At 46.6% G+C, this 15,424-nt stretch overlaps 1 protein-coding gene across 7 annotated transcripts in view; it reads right to left on the reverse strand.

Annotated features, from left to right (window-relative positions):
* APBB2 (amyloid beta precursor protein binding family B member 2) overlaps nt 1–15,424 on the reverse strand; it is a 241,652-nt gene that overhangs the window by 143,163 nt on the left and 83,065 nt on the right. For all 7 annotated transcript variants that reach the window (XM_064149174.1, XM_064149175.1, XM_064149177.1 and 4 more), the window contains exon 2: nt 5,379–5,475. The gene's annotated coding sequence lies outside the window, so the exon portion shown is untranslated. The remainder of the gene's footprint in view (nt 1–5,378; nt 5,476–15,424) is intronic.

Here is a 15,424-nt window from a genome sequence, read left to right on the forward strand (position 1 = left end):
GTGGAACCTTCTGTGCTCAAGTTTGTAGCCATTGCTCCTCATCTGGCCAGAGAAGTTGTGGAGTCACCTTCTCTAGACATCTTCAAAACCCATCTGGTGCATTCCTCTGTGATCTGCCCTAAGTGGGCCTGCTTTGCAGCAGGGTTGGACTCAATACCTGGAGGTCCCTCCCATCCCCTAGCATTCTATCATAGAATCATAGAATCAACCAGGTTGGAAGAGACCTCCAAGATCATCTAATCCAACCTAGCACCCAGCCCTAGCCACTCAACTAGACCATGGCACTAAGTGCCTCATCCAGGCTTTGCTTGAACTCCTCCAGTGATGGTGACTCCACCACCTCCCTGGGCAGCCCATTCCAATGCCAATCACTCTCTCTGGCAACAACTTCCTCCCAACATCCAGCCTGTACTTCCCCCCAGCACTTGAAACTGTGTCCCCTTGTTCTGTTGCTGCTTGCCTGGCAGAAGAGGCAAACCCCCACCTGGATACAACCTCCCTTCAGGTAGTTGTAGACAGCAATGAGGTCACCCTGAGCCTCCTCTGCTGCAGGCTTCACACCCCCAGCTCCCTCAGCCTCTCCTCACAGGGCTGTGTTCCAGGCCTCTCACCAGCTTTGTTGCCCTTCTCTGGACATGTTCCAGCACCTCAAGATCTCTCTTGAATTGAAGGGCCCAGAACTGGACACAGTTCTCAAGGTGTGGCCTGACCAGTGTTGATGTTGCTATGACTCTTCCCTGATGGCAAAACTTAGGGAAAAAAAAAACTCAAAAACCAATACTCATTTTTGTTAATAATTAAACATCTGTCAGAGTAATCAGAATTGAGTTTCAGGTTGTCATTGACACTTCCTAATCTGAACTGTAAATAATCACATGAAACACTGCAATACTCCACTAAAAAAGCTATTTCATTTAACATGCCTTAAAATGCAGCTGATTTTCATCTCATGGTACCATTTTCCTTTCTTTTTTTTTCTGACAAATTAGATGAGTCTGGGGACAGCAAACTTCCAGCTCAGGACAAACAACCAGTCAAGATGCAATTATTTCTTTTCAGGTCTCTCCTCTCCACGCCATCCTCCCCCAAGGCAAGAACAGTGTCCTTGTTTTGCAAGGACAGTTTCTAGCAATACAGCAAGAAATCTATTCCTTCCTGAAATTATGATACAGTAAAGGTAGTAAAAAAGTCTGAACCCATGCCCTGCACTACCCAGTACTACATCTTCTGCTGTTACCAGTGGCAAAAGGTGATGATGAATGGTGACAACACTGGGAGCAGCAGCACAGCCTGTTCCATTCACCTGCTGCAATTGAAGAAGTTCCCTCTGGGTTTTCTTCACAACCCATCTCTATTATCAACCCAATCAGGCAGCAGAGAAACAGCCTGGTTTTGTGACTAACACCTCTCACAAACAAGCATCTGTTCTCCCCAGTCCTCCAGCTCTGCTGCCCTCAGCACAAGAAGGGCATGGACCTGATGGAGCAGGTCTAGAGGAGGGCCACAAAAACGATCATGGGGCTGAAGCAGCTCTGCTGTGAGGACAGGCTGAGGGAGCTAGGGCTGCTCATCCTGAAAAAAGCTCCAAGGAGATCTAGTAGCAGCCTGCCAGTAACTGAAGGGGGCCTGCAAGAAGGCTGCAGAGGGATTGTTTACAAAGGCCTGCAGTGGTAGGACAAGGGGCAATGGTTTGAACTTAGAGAAGAGCAGATTTAGGTTGGACTTTAGGAGGAAGTGGAACACTGGAACAAGTTGACCAGGGAGGTAGTTGAGGCCCCATCCTTGATGATATTCAAGATTAAGCAAATCACAGCTCTGGGCAATCTGATCCAATGGAGAATGTCCTTGCTCACTGCAGAGGCATTGGACTAGATAGCCTTTGGAGGTTCCTTCCAACCCAAACCATTCTATGATTCTAAGTGATGGTAACACAGCAGCAACTTTCTGATAGCCTCTGCTGAGCCACAGAGAGGGCTTGCATCACACTACTGGGGAGCTACCAGAGAGCTATTGGAAACATATTTGCTAAGCAACAAGTATTACAGGCAATCTGAAAGAATTAACTGCCTTGGAAAAGACCTCTAGGATCATCGAGTCCAGCCTATCACCTAACCCTTTTAATTACCTAAACCATGGCACTAAGTGCCTCATCCAGCCTCCTCTTAAACACCTGCCTGAGCAGCCCATTCCAATGCCAATCACTCTTTCTGTGAAGAACTTCTTCCTAATGTCCAGTCTAAATCTGCCCTGGTGCAGTTTGAGACTGTGCCTTCTTGTTCTGTCACTGGGTGTCTGAGAGAAGAGATCAACCCCATCTGGCTACAACCTCCTTTCAGGTAGTTGTAGACAGCAATGAGATCATCCCTGAGCCTTCTCCTTCTCCAGGCTGAACACCATCAGCTTTCTCAGCCTCTCCTCACAGGACTGTACTTTAGCCCACTCACCAGACTTGCTGCCCTTCTGTGGACTTGTTCAAACACCTCAACATCTTTCTTAAATTGAAGGCCCCAAAACTGGATACAGTACTCAAGATGTGGCCTAACCAGCACTGAGTACAGGGGCAGAAAGACTTTCCTGGTCCTGCTGGCCACAGTATTCCTGATATGGTTCCAGCACCAAAGCAGGCTGAAGTGAGGTCAGGTAGAATGGGACCCATTAAATCCATCTCTTACAGGCTCCTTATAAATTATCACAGAATGCCACATTTAGACCTGAAGTTCAATGTTCAACCAACCTCACTGCTTGTGGCCAACAGCTTTAAATGACTCTTAGTGAGAAACTGTTTAGCTAAAGAGGGGTCACTACTGCAAGCACATCCTGAGCTGAAAGCAACTATAGAATTTCTACTAGCCTAGGAAAGAAATTGTTCTTTCTGGGTCAGCCTCTAGCAAAGAGGCACACACACTACAGAAATTACTGTCTCAGCAGAAATAATGGAACAGTCCTGAAAATTGAACTCTTTTGTTATTAGCAGCAGAGATCTCACTGAGGCATGAAGAAAGATGATGGTGTGGCCTGAAGGACAACCTCAGCTATTGCTCTCCACATAGAGTTTGTTCTTGGTACAGACTTTTAGCTTTAAAATGTATTCTGTATACATTTTAAAACACCTAAGTGCTAATCCAGTGAAATGTGGGAAAGAATTAGGCCACACTACAGCATTTGTGATCTTGGAGATGGTGTGGTGAGAACAGTTCTGCTGTGAGCATGGCATCCATGCCTTGTCTGCAAGGCTTGCTCTGAGAAGCAGCAATAGCTGCTCAGGTACTTGAACCCAAACCACCTCCATTACCTCCAAACCCTGCAGTTATCACAGAATGTGAAGCTTTTCCTTTTAATTTGAAAAGATAGGATGAGGCAAGCTGTATTCTCCCCAAGTAGCTGGGGTGAGGAGTTTCAGCTGCATTAAACAATGACTGAAGCTCTACTCCCTTCAGCCTGGGATGAAAGCAGTCTGCCATCAGAATGCTGATCACCAGGGATGGTTTCACAAAGCTACCTGCAAGACACTGAGCTAAAGCCAGGCCAGTGACTGCACCACGCCCTTGCAGAATGCTTCCTGACAGTAAAACAAGAGACCAGCCAAGCAATTCCCCTTGAAGTGATCTGATGGACAGGCCTTCGAGGAGCTGGACACGGCTGCAAAGAGCAGTAAGAGGAATTAAAGTGATTGGTCCTGCTAAAGTGAAAGTCCTCAACCCAACACCACCTTCTCCAGAGAAAAGACTGGAACCTCATTGAAGGGAAGTTATGAGGCTTCATACATAAAATGATCTGGCACAGCAAGAGGACTTACAGGCTCTTCTAGTGAAAGGGAGAGGACCAAGACAGGAAAACAAGGCATGGGAACGACCTAGTGTGTGACACAAATTAGTAACTTGCATGGAAGCTCTGTGTTTTGGAAGAATACTGCTCAGTTTCCATCTAAGAACAGAGGCTCTGTCAAGCAGCTATAAAGATTACAGACAAAAAGCTTGCAAACAGAAGATGTCCAACCTCCTGTGTGTTACACACCACTAGGTTTGCTTGCTTAACATGCACAAAAAGCATGAAGACCAAGACTAAGCCTCAACACCTACATAAGCCCTTAACGGCCCTCTTACTGCACTGGCTAAAACATTTGTGCCTCATACACATCAGATTAGCCCTGGCTGATGTCCCATTATTTTCCTTGTGCAAAGACTGCTTTAATAAGCAATACCTTGCTTCACTAGAGTGTAGCTTTATCTAGAGTGGGAAACTCCCCAAAACTCATCACCATAAATTTCTGAAATTCTTCAAGATGAGAAGTTCCTTTTTCTCCTCAAAGTAACATTGCAGCAAGAAAGATCACCTTCTAACCCAGCATCTCAGCTAGGTACTAGCATTTGTCTCCTTTCTCAATTTTAATTAACTAGCTAAAGGAGAAACTTGCAGGGTAAGAGTTTGCAGCTGTGCAACCCACAAGTAAAGCAAGAATTTCAGGCATGCATAAGATTTGTTCAGCAGCTACAAGGCTGGTGTAAGTTTGAAAGCTCTGCCAGCTCACCTCCATCAGTTAGGACTGCACAAAGTAACATCTTGTAAGGATCAAGCACAAAGCCCAGAAGAGTGCTGCCTTCAGGAAGGCAGAAGAGCAATCCTGAGGGAGCAACTTCCTGCCTCTGGCAGCAAACAGTGCAGCTTTTCCACAGGGCTCTGCCAGTATAGGTGCTTGTGTGGCACAGGCAAACCTACAGACATGTTCAGCCTACATTTGCCAGCTAAGAGCACTTTTTTTGTGGACAGGCAATGCCAGAGCTCTCATATATCTTATTTCTGAAGATGAGAAGCTCCGTGGCTTGCTAGGTACTAGGTCTCACGAGAAGGAAGTGAAAGCCATATTGCCAGAGGCTGCTGGGGAGTAGGCCACCCAATAATCCCTCCACACAGATGGCCTCAGCTGGTGCCACAAAGCAGCTGTTGCTGCGAGCCTCCCTTGCACTTCACGGCTCACACAGAATCATTTCAACACACTGCAGGAGAGTTCTGCTGCACAGAACACTGAAATTCAACACTGGTGTCCACATCAACAGATAGTATTGCTGACACTGGCACTGCTGCTGCCCACAGCCTTTTCTCATGAGGTGGCAGAGCAAATTGTAGTGTTTTGTCACACAGAAGTCATCTGTAAGAACGGATAAGCCAGGAACTGCTCTTACTGCAGCACTACAACAGCTAAAGTATCTTTTTTTAACAAACACTAGATGAACATAAATGCTGCACAGAAATACAGGTACCTCTGGTCTCTGTGCTAGGAGAAATCTGAGACCTTGGTGTTTCAGATGTGGGGTAAGAAAACTGCAGAAAAAGCCTCCCCCCATCTCAGGAGATCCCCAGACATGCAGCAGATTACTTACTCTTCCCAGCTTGTAGGTGGAAAGCCAGTATCAGAGCACTGAGTCCCGGAGTCCTGGGCACCAGCAGCCCCTCAGGCAGCTACAGAAATCAGGCAAGCTGCAAAACAAAACAAAGTCACATATTAGAGTTTTGGTTTATGAAGAGTCAGGAAGGGATTAATGAAAACTGCTGAGGTCCCAAGCGTGGGGGCTGCCAATAACCCCACACAGCCCCCCCTCTGCAGAAGTGGGAGCCAGCAAGGCAGAGGGAGTCAGGCAATCACATGAGATGCCAAGTGATTGAGTGACCCAAACTGAAAATGTAAATCCTTAAAACCCACCTGCACTGAAGAACATGCAGGCAAGAGAGGAGCAGAGCAGAGCATCCCTATGTTACAGTGCAGGGATCTTCCCAAACTGGGAAGCTGCTGTTGGACCACGACAGCTTGGGCACAGAAGAGAGATGCTGCAAGGGCACGCTTTAAATTCTCTCTCCACTGCATTACAGAGCTGTGGCTCTCCCCTTGTACAAACACTGAATAGCAGGAAGAAAATGAAATTAGATGACAGAGATGAGCCCCAGGGTATTAAAAAGGCAGCAGAAAGTCATAAAATCATAGAATCAACCAGGTTGGAAGAGACCTCCAAGATCATCCAGGCCAACCTAGCACCCAGCCCTATCCAGTCAACCAGACCATGGCACTGAGTGCCTCATCCAGGCTTTGCTTGAAGACCTCCAGGGACGGTGCCTCCATCACCTCCCTGGGCAGCCCATTCCAATGCCAATCACTCTCTCTGGCAACAACTTCCTCCTAACATCCAGCCTATACCTACCCCGGCACAACTTAAGACTGTGTCCCCTTGTTCTATTGCTGGTTGCCTGGGAGAAGAGGCCACCCCCCACCTGGCTACAATGTGCTTTCAGGTAGTCGTAGACAGTAATAAGATCACCCCTGAGCCTTCTCTTCTCCAGGCTAAACAACCCCAGCTCCCTCAGCCTCACTAAACAGTAAGTTCATAAGGTAGTTTAGAAAAGAAAGTGAAAAATCATCTTTAAGTTTATGTTTGTGCTCAGCAGACATCAAGCAGATGATTTATTTTTGCCAAGTCTGTGTGCTGCATCACAGCCATTTGCCAACCATCCCACCCCCTGGTAAAAGACTACACTAATGGTAAGGAGGTTGGTGCTGAAAAACATACTGGGATCATTGCCACACTGTGACAGAAGTGAGGTTATATTCCCATCAAAAGATACTCCATCAGTGACAGCAGATCTGTCGGTTAAACAACCTTCTGGGATTCAAGGTATTATTCAACTTCATATTTGTTCTCCCATTTGGAGAAAATAAATAGGAGAGACCCAAAATACAAATCTCATCTGCTGCAGAGCTGAAAAAAAAAAGTATAATCATTCTTTTCTTTGTTAAAGCAAAAGCCAGGCTAAACCAAGCCAAATTCTATTCCATTTTAAAGAGAGATTTTTTGCTCCCTGTCCTTGTTCTAATAGAAATGCAAGAACTATCAATCCTAGAAAGTACTGAGATAGAACAGATCACATAAGAGAGCTAAAAATGTTCTGGTCAAAAAAAAATCCTATTTGTCATTTGGCAACTTGAAAATAGGCCTTTTTATAAGCCAGACAGAAAATGATATGGAAATGTAAAGCTTTCTTTAATAAATCAAGAAAATGCACTCATTTTTTTATTACAAAAATGAAACTGTACTTGGAAAAAAATAAACACCAAAAAAACCACTTTTGATGGAGCAAGAAGAAAACACAACAAACTCTCACACAAAACTAATATTCTAACCCAACCATCATAGAATCAAGCAGGTTGGAAGAGACCTCCAAGATCAGCCAGGACAACCTAGCACCCAGCCCTAGCCAGTCAACCAGACCATGGCACTGAGTGCCTCATCCAGGCTTTGCTTCAACACCTCCAGGGATGGTGACTCCACCACCTCCCTGGGCAGCCCATTCCAATGCCAGTCACTCTCTCTGCCAACAACTTCCTCCTAACATCCAGCCTAGACCTCCCCTGGCACAGCTTGAGACTGTGTCCCCTTGTTCTGTTGCTGGTTGCCTGGCAGAAGAGACCAACCCCACCTGGCTACAGCCTCCCTTCAGGTAGTTGTAGACAGCAATGAGGTCCCCCCTGAGCCTCCTCTTCTCCAGGCTAAACACTCCCAGCTCCTTTAGGAGGTACATTTGGGGACTTCTGCACCAGATGATCAGATTTCAGTGTTCAATAGTGGGAGAGAAAGAAGACAGATGTACTAACACGTTCTCACCAGCAAAGCCAAGCAACCAGTGATTTCCTGCTGTCTGAGATTCAGACAAACACAAGCAAAACTTGCTGTGTTAAGTGTTGAGACCCTAAACCTCTGCAGAGACCAAGAAGACCTGCCAGCATCTTCCAAATGATTCTAAGGGGTTTCTTCCTGAGAGAAACAGAGACACATCCATCTGTGTTGGTGTGGCCACTTTATAATGAACTCTTCTTCATCATAGGATGTTAGGGCTTGGAAGAGACCTCTGGAAATCTTCAAGTCCAATCCCCCTGCCAGAGCAGGACTATAGTGTATAGTGCAGGACTTGAAAGTCTCCAGAGGAAACTTTCAAGAGGAGGCTCTGAGGTGACCTTCTTGGGGCCTTCCAGTATCTGAAGGGGGCCTACAAAAAAGCTGGGGAGGGACTTTTGAGGCTGTCACGGAGTGACAGGACTGGGGGCAATGGAGCAAAGCTGGAGGTGGGGAGATTCAGACTGGACATGAGGAGGAAGTTGTTCATCATGAGAGTGGTGAGAGGCTGGAATGGGTTGCCCAGGGAGATGGTTGAGGTCCCATCCCTGGAGGTGTTTCAGGCCAGGCTGGATGAGGCTCTGGCCAGCCTAATGTAAGGTAGGGTGTCCCTGCCCATGGCAGGGGGGTTGGAACTAGATGATCCTTGTGGTCCCTTCCAACCCTGACTGATTCTATAACCTCTTTGGGGAGCCTGTTCCAGTGTTCTGTGACCCCTTCAGTAAAGAATTTCTTCATGTTGAGGTGGAAGTTCCTGCGCTGCAGTTTACATCCATTGCCCCTTGTCCTATCACAGGCCATGAGTGAGCAGAAGCTGTCCCTGTCCCTTCCTTCCTGACCCTGAGTCTGACAATATTTATACACTTTTATTAGATCCTATATTTTATTCATCCTATATGTGAAACCTGATTTACTCTGAAACAAGACAACAGGTCCAGGAGCTAAGAAAAATAATATAACAATAGAAATAATAAAAAAAGAAGCAACAGCTCAAAAAAGCCTTTGACAGCTGAAATAAGTTTTCCATCTCAACAGGACCAGCCACCAGTTCTGAGATCTAAGTAAGGAGTATAAACTAGTCTAAAGTGTTAAGTCTCCAGAGCAGGAATGACCAAGCTTTCCACAAAGCAGCAGATAGGAAACTGCAAAGCCAAAGTTTCAACAAGAGACATTTGCCCTCAGCTCCAAAGGGGTATTAACACTGATGACAAATTCCTGAACCTGTGGTTTCTGCATACACAACATCTTCTGTTTCCCAGATGAGAAGCTCTTTCGCCCCCTACCCTAAGAGCCCTTCCCTTTCTCTGCAGCCTGCTGAACGTGTCCACCTCCCCACCCACAGTTTTACCATGTTGCCTTGCTTTGAAAATTGGCTTCAAAACGACTCTGGGATGAAGAGAGAGGAATCTTTTTTTTTCCCTCCCCTTCCTGTTTATAAATCTTCACATTTCAAAGCAAAGCTCAGCCAGCCAGCAGTGGAGCAAGCTCAGTCTGCAGACCCATGCAAGCTAGAATAATTCATTTAGGACTTTATTAAAAGCAGTAAATTGGAAGGCAGAGAGCATGCAGGCACTGATACCCTTCTCAGAAAATCAATTAGCAAATGTCTAACGCCCACAGATGACAAAGAAGGAACATGCTGTTACAATCAGTGAAATCAACAACTGGCTGCTGGAGGAAACACTAGGTGCGAGGTAAAGAAAACCCCAACCCCTAAACAGTCCCCAAAGATGGGGTGACACTATAAAGTGGAATTAGGTATTCCTGTGTACTTGGATTTCTATGGGACATCAATCTGTGACCCAGTCACAGGATGACAGACCTGGGACCCCAGTCACAGAATCAAAGAATCATGGAACCACAGAATGTTAGGGGCTGGAAGGGGACCTCGAAAGCTCATCCAGTCCAGCCCCCCTGCCAGAGCAGGATCACCTATACCAGATCATGCGTCCAGGGGGGTTTTGAGTATCTCCAGAGAGGGAGACTCCACAACCCCCTTGGGCAGCCAGTCCTCAGCTAGCTTCAGAAACGAGCAACCCCCACAGGTGCCAGCTTGCAACCTGATCTTGGGAACCTCACAGAATTTCAGTCAGCAATAATAACATCAAAGAGCAAACACCAGCCAGCAAGAAATAACAGCACAAACCCCAGCCACGGCAGTTACTGCCCCTATTGAGCTGCTAGAACAAAACTTACTTTTGTAGAGCTCTCAAAGCAGACACAGACATCTACCTGGTAGAGACTCCCCGTGGATTTGTAATGTCTAGATTGCTTTTCTTGAGGTTTAGCAGGAATTTACTGAGCTAGGAATCACTGCAGCTCCACCGCTCCACTGCAGCCTGTGCCTGGTGGCTTCCTGCCAAGAGCTACGAAGGTTAGCAGCTCTGACTGCTCTCTTTGCCAACCTCCTTATTCTTGGTAAGGAACTTTAAAGTTTAGCTTAAATATCAAAAAAGGCAGCTTCCAAACAGCCAAACTTCAATGGGGGTCAGGGCCAAAAAAGGTTTTTATACCTCAGTAACTCTTTTTTTTTCCTGAAGCACAAGCTATGTATATGGTGTGCTCTTCAGCCAGGGCATTTTTCTTCTTGCCCTTAAATTAGAAGAAAAATCTGTACCACCAAGGTTCTCAGATGCTTCTGCTGACTTAGAACTGGAATCGTAGAATCAGTTAGGGTTGGAAGGGGCCACAAGGATCATCTGGTTTCAACCCCTCTGCCATGGGCAGGGACATCCTACCCTAGAGCAGGCTGCCCACAGCCTCATCCAGCCTGGCCTTAAACAGCTCCAGGGATGGGGCCTCAACCACCTCCCTGGGCAACCCATTCCAAGCTCTCACCACTCTCATGCTCAACAACCTCCTCCTTGTGTCCAGCCTGAATCTCCCCACCTCCATCTTTGCTCCATTCCCCCCAGTCCTCTCACTCCCTGAGGGCCTAAAAAGTCCCTCCTCAGCCTTTTTTTGTAGGCCCCCTTCAGATCCTGGAAGGCCACAAGAAGGTCACCTGGGAGCCTCCTCTGCTCCAGACTGAACAGCCCCAACTCTTTCAGTCTGTCCTCACAGCAGAGCTGCTCCAGCCCTCTGAGCATCCTCGTGGCCCTTCTCTGGGCATGCTCCTGCATCTCCACATCCTTCCTGTAATGGGGGCTCCAGAACTGGATGCAACACTCCAGATGGGGTCTCAGCAGAGCACAGCAGAGGGGGAGAATCACCTCTCTCAACCTGCTGGCCACACTTCTCCTGATGCAGCCCAGGCTCTGGTTGGCTTTCTGGGCTGCAAGTGCACACTGCTGGCTCATGTTGAGCCTCTCGCCCACCAGCATCCCCAGGTCCCTCTCCTCAGGGCTGCTCTCCAGCCACTCACTGCCCAGCCTGGATTTGTGCTTGCGATTGCCTCGACCCAGATGCAACTCTGATTTAAATCCACATCATCTGGTATAAGTGACCCTGCTCTGGCAGGAGGGATGGAGCAGATTATCTTTTGAGGTCACTTCCAGTCCCTGACATTCTGTAATTCTGTGATCTAAAACCTGTCACCACCAAAAAAAAATATTCACCAGCTCTTCCCTGCTGGGAAACTGCTTCTCAGATGGCCCCAACAGAGCGCAGCCAGTCTGGGCTTTGGGATGGCACATCTCTTCAAGGAGAGCAACAGACAGTCTCCCATTCCAAAGAAACACAACCATTTGCACCATGGAACACAAATGTTAAGGATTCTATCACTCTGGAGCACTCCTCCTCCATCCCTTATAGCAATAGTGCCTGCAAACCTGCCCACGTTGGGCTGGGTGGATGGGTGTAAAAGTTCTCCTCAACACTAGAGAGGCCACACCTCGGGTATTTGGTTCAGCCTGGAGGCCCTCATGACAAGAAGACATTGAGAGGCTACAGCAGGTCCAGAAAAGGGCAGTCTCAAGTTGTGCTGGGGGAAGCATAGGCTGGATGTTAGGAGGAAGTTCTTCACAGAGTGATTGGCATTGGAATGGGCTGCCCAGGGAGGTGGTAGAGTCGCTGTCCCTGGAGGAGTTCAAGCAAAACCTGGATGAGGCACTTAGTGCCATGGTCTGGTTGATTGGTCAGGGCTGGGTGCTAGGTTGGACTGGATGATCCTGGAGGTCTCTTCCAACCTGGTTGATTCTATGATTCTATGATTCTGAAGCTGGTGAAGGGTCTGGAGAACAGGTGTGGTGAGGAGAAACTGAAAGAACTGTGGTTGTTCAGATAAGGAGGCTAAGGGGAGACCTCATTGCTCTCTACAACTCCCTGAGAGAAGATTGGAGCCAGGTGGCTGTCAGCCTCTTCTTAGTGACAAGTGACAGGAAATGGCCTCTACTTGCACCAGGGGAAGTTTAGTTTGGATGTTAGAAGAAACTTCTTGATTGAAAGGGTTCTCAAAGAACAGGCTCCCTATGGACGTGCCTGAATCCTCATCCCTGGAAGTGTTTAAAAGCCACAGAGATGGTGCTGAGGGCCATGGTTTAGCATCAGATTTGCTAAGTACAGATGATGGTTGGACTTGATGATCTTAAAGGTCTTTAAAAAATTTTTTTTATATATATATATATATATATATATATATATATATTCTGTAAGTATATAGTAGAAGTATGCAAGTCTGCAGGGATCCAGTTGCTCTGAGAAAAGGAACTACAGATCTCTCAATTCTTGTGCTTTTAGACTGGGAAAACAGTTATGAACCCCTGCAAGAGACTGAGAACACTACATATTAGGGGGCCTACAAGAAAGTTGGGGAGGGACTTTTTAGGCTGTCAGGTAGTGATAAGACTGGGTGGAATGGAACAAAGCTAGAAATGGGTAGATTCAGACTGGTTGGTAGGAGGAAGTTCTTCACCATGAGTGTGGTGAGACCCTGGAATGGGTTGCCCAAGGAGGTGGTGGAAGCCTCATCTCTAGAGGTGTTTAAGGCCAGGCTGGATGAGGCTCTAGACAGCCTGATCTAGTGTGAGGTGTCCCTGCCCATGGCAGGGGGGTTGGAACTAGGTGATCCTTGTGGTCCCTCCCAACCCTGACTGATTCTATGGTTCTGTGGTATGTACACCATATAGAGATCATTGAAATGATGCCAGTATGGAACTGGTAACATTTTTCATACTGCAGGTTTCTCTGGGCACAGACAGACCTGCAGGAATTGCCCCTGGAGGTGTTTAAGGAAAGACTGGACATGGCACACAGTGACATGATCTAGTTGATACAGTGGTGTTTGGTCATAGTGTGGACTTGATGATTTCAGAGGTTTATTCCAGCCTCAGTAATTTTTCTGTGATTTACATTATCAGACTGGGGACTGTGCCCACACTCTCTTTTAAACAGGAAATACAAGATCCCACCTACTTCACCATCAAATTTTCCACCTCTTCTTCCAAATTAAAAATAGAAGAAAGAAGAGTCCAGCATAATATAAATAATTAATAAGTACAGCATGGTCATCTATTTTAGGGACAATTTCTTCTCTTTCCTTCTAGAAAGCACAGCACCAGTTTCTAACTCCAGTCCATCAGACAACCTCCCAATGAGTCTCATTGTCTCCTGCAACCCACTCTGAGAACTCAGGCTGCTGGAGTTTCCAAAAGGAGGAGAGAAGGAAGGGCTCTGTTTTATTCTGAGGTTTCTTAGGGTCTTAGCCTGGAAAGTAAAACCAGAAAACAATACAAAACACAAAAACCAAACCAACCAAGCCAACCAAAAAGTAACCACAAATCAAACACACAAAAAGACCTAGGATTTTTTTTTTTTTGGGGGGGGGGAGGTAAGAAAAATGTAAAGAAAAAGAAGAGGGAGGAAAAAAAAACCAACAAAAAACATAAACCACACAAAATAACCCACAAATCAAACCCAAAACCCCCCCAACAACCAAGCAACCTGTCAAGTGAATTAACAACCTGTTAATACACATCAATCTGACAGATTGGGAAGATTCTCCTAATGATAGGTAAAAGGCTAATTAAAGATGAGGTGGAGAAGATGGCTGTTGTCACTGCCTCAAGAACCCCACCACCTTTCTTTGTCTGCATCTTATCTCTGACAGTAGTTTTTGCCAAGCCCACAGAAGGAAGAATCTTACACGTTAATTAACCTGCTGCCCTAGAGGGCCGAAAGGAAAACAGCATCACTTAGGTGGTATTTGGCCTTCCCAGATTTTTGAAGTCCACTATTTGGAAGGTCAGGAAAAAGCCTTTCTTTCCCAATTCACAGTTAAAACACTGGAATGCACGTGGCACTGTTTTATATACAAACTGAGAGGCCTAATAAAACAGAAGAGATTTGGTTCTTCATTATTTGCAGGAGGGCTTCATATTCTTTCCCTCCCAGGTTAAAAAGCATATTCTGGACACCTTCCTGAAAAGGGCAGAAGATGAGCTAGGTCCTCCTAACCGAGAAGGAACATGGGCATGGGTCTTCTGCCCTCCGACAACACACACTGACCACTAAAGAAAAGACTGTGAGGAGGGTAAGTCCTTGTATTCATGGATGATGCCCAGGTCTGTCCCTTTCATTTCAGTGCTTCTTTTTGTTGAAAAAGTGTAAAGTGGATATTGGAAGGCGGCTTTTGGGTTTCCTTTTAACATTTTGGACAGAAGAGAGTGGAGGAGACAGGACAGGCAGAGCTAGAAACTTTTCTTTGCTGCCAGTTTGGACCAAATCTGTATTTTCACTTTAGCACTGTTGCCCTCCAATCACTTACACAAGACCTCTACGGTCCCAGAGACTGCTCCTGAACACCCAGGTTTAATTGGCTGTGTGACTTGCTGCATTTCTCAAGACTTGCTGCTTGCTGAGCTCTGTTGCACAAACACCAAAGCAGAAGAAACCAAAGCACTGAGTTGACTCTGAATTAGAATGCCTCTGTCACCCCAGAGAGGCTGCCACGCACCACAGTTCAGAACTGGCACCAGCTCACCTGGTCTTGTCAGAGTGTGCACTGCCATAAGCCTACTTCAATTCATGTTCTGCTTCTATGGTTACCCATAAATCACAACATCCTGCCCACCAGCAAAACCTTCTACGGAAGCAGCCTACCCTTACAGCCTGAGGCAGCTGGGATTTCCACTGCTGAGTAATTCGGCTTGCTAAAGAGGAAGCAGCCAGCCAGGGCAAAGAGCAGAAAGGTGAGATGCTGTCCTGCTGCTAGATCTCAGCACACACACATCCACTGGAGGAGAGCACAGAAACATCCATTCTACACAGCCCACACACTCCAGAGCAGGCAGTTGCAGTGTGCTGAGCATCCCCCCTGCAGCACAAGTAAGTCTTGTGTACCCTCAGAACCACAGAAACGTTCAGGTTGGAAAAGCCCCTCAGGATCAACAAGTCCAACCTATAACCCTGCTCTACAAGGTGCACCCTAAACCATATCCCCAAGCACCACATCCAAACGACTTTTAAACACATCCAGGGGCGGTGATTCCACCATCTCCCTGGGAAGTTCATTCCAGTGCCTGACACCTCTTGCTGGGGGAAAAAAAAACACATTCCTAATTGTGATGGTTTGAGGCTAATTGAAATATTTTAATGAGAGAAATTAGATCATTGGCTGTGAAAAGAAAATAATAGTGATGCACATATCACTCACAGGTTTTGCTGAGAGATATACACCCAAGAAACATAAACAAAGTCAGTCAGTCTCTGCTGCTGCTTGCTGTATTAAACTATCTCTGCCTGAACCTGTGCAAACCAAACTAATCATTCTTCTAACTCCTTATCTGGCAATCTCACCTCTGCACATAAGCCTCAGATAAGGGAGGGGG

Source organism: Pogoniulus pusillus, chromosome 9 (genome assembly GCF_015220805.1).
Source record: "Pogoniulus pusillus isolate bPogPus1 chromosome 9, bPogPus1.pri, whole genome shotgun sequence".
Lineage (NCBI taxonomy): Eukaryota > Metazoa > Chordata > Aves > Piciformes > Lybiidae > Pogoniulus > Pogoniulus pusillus.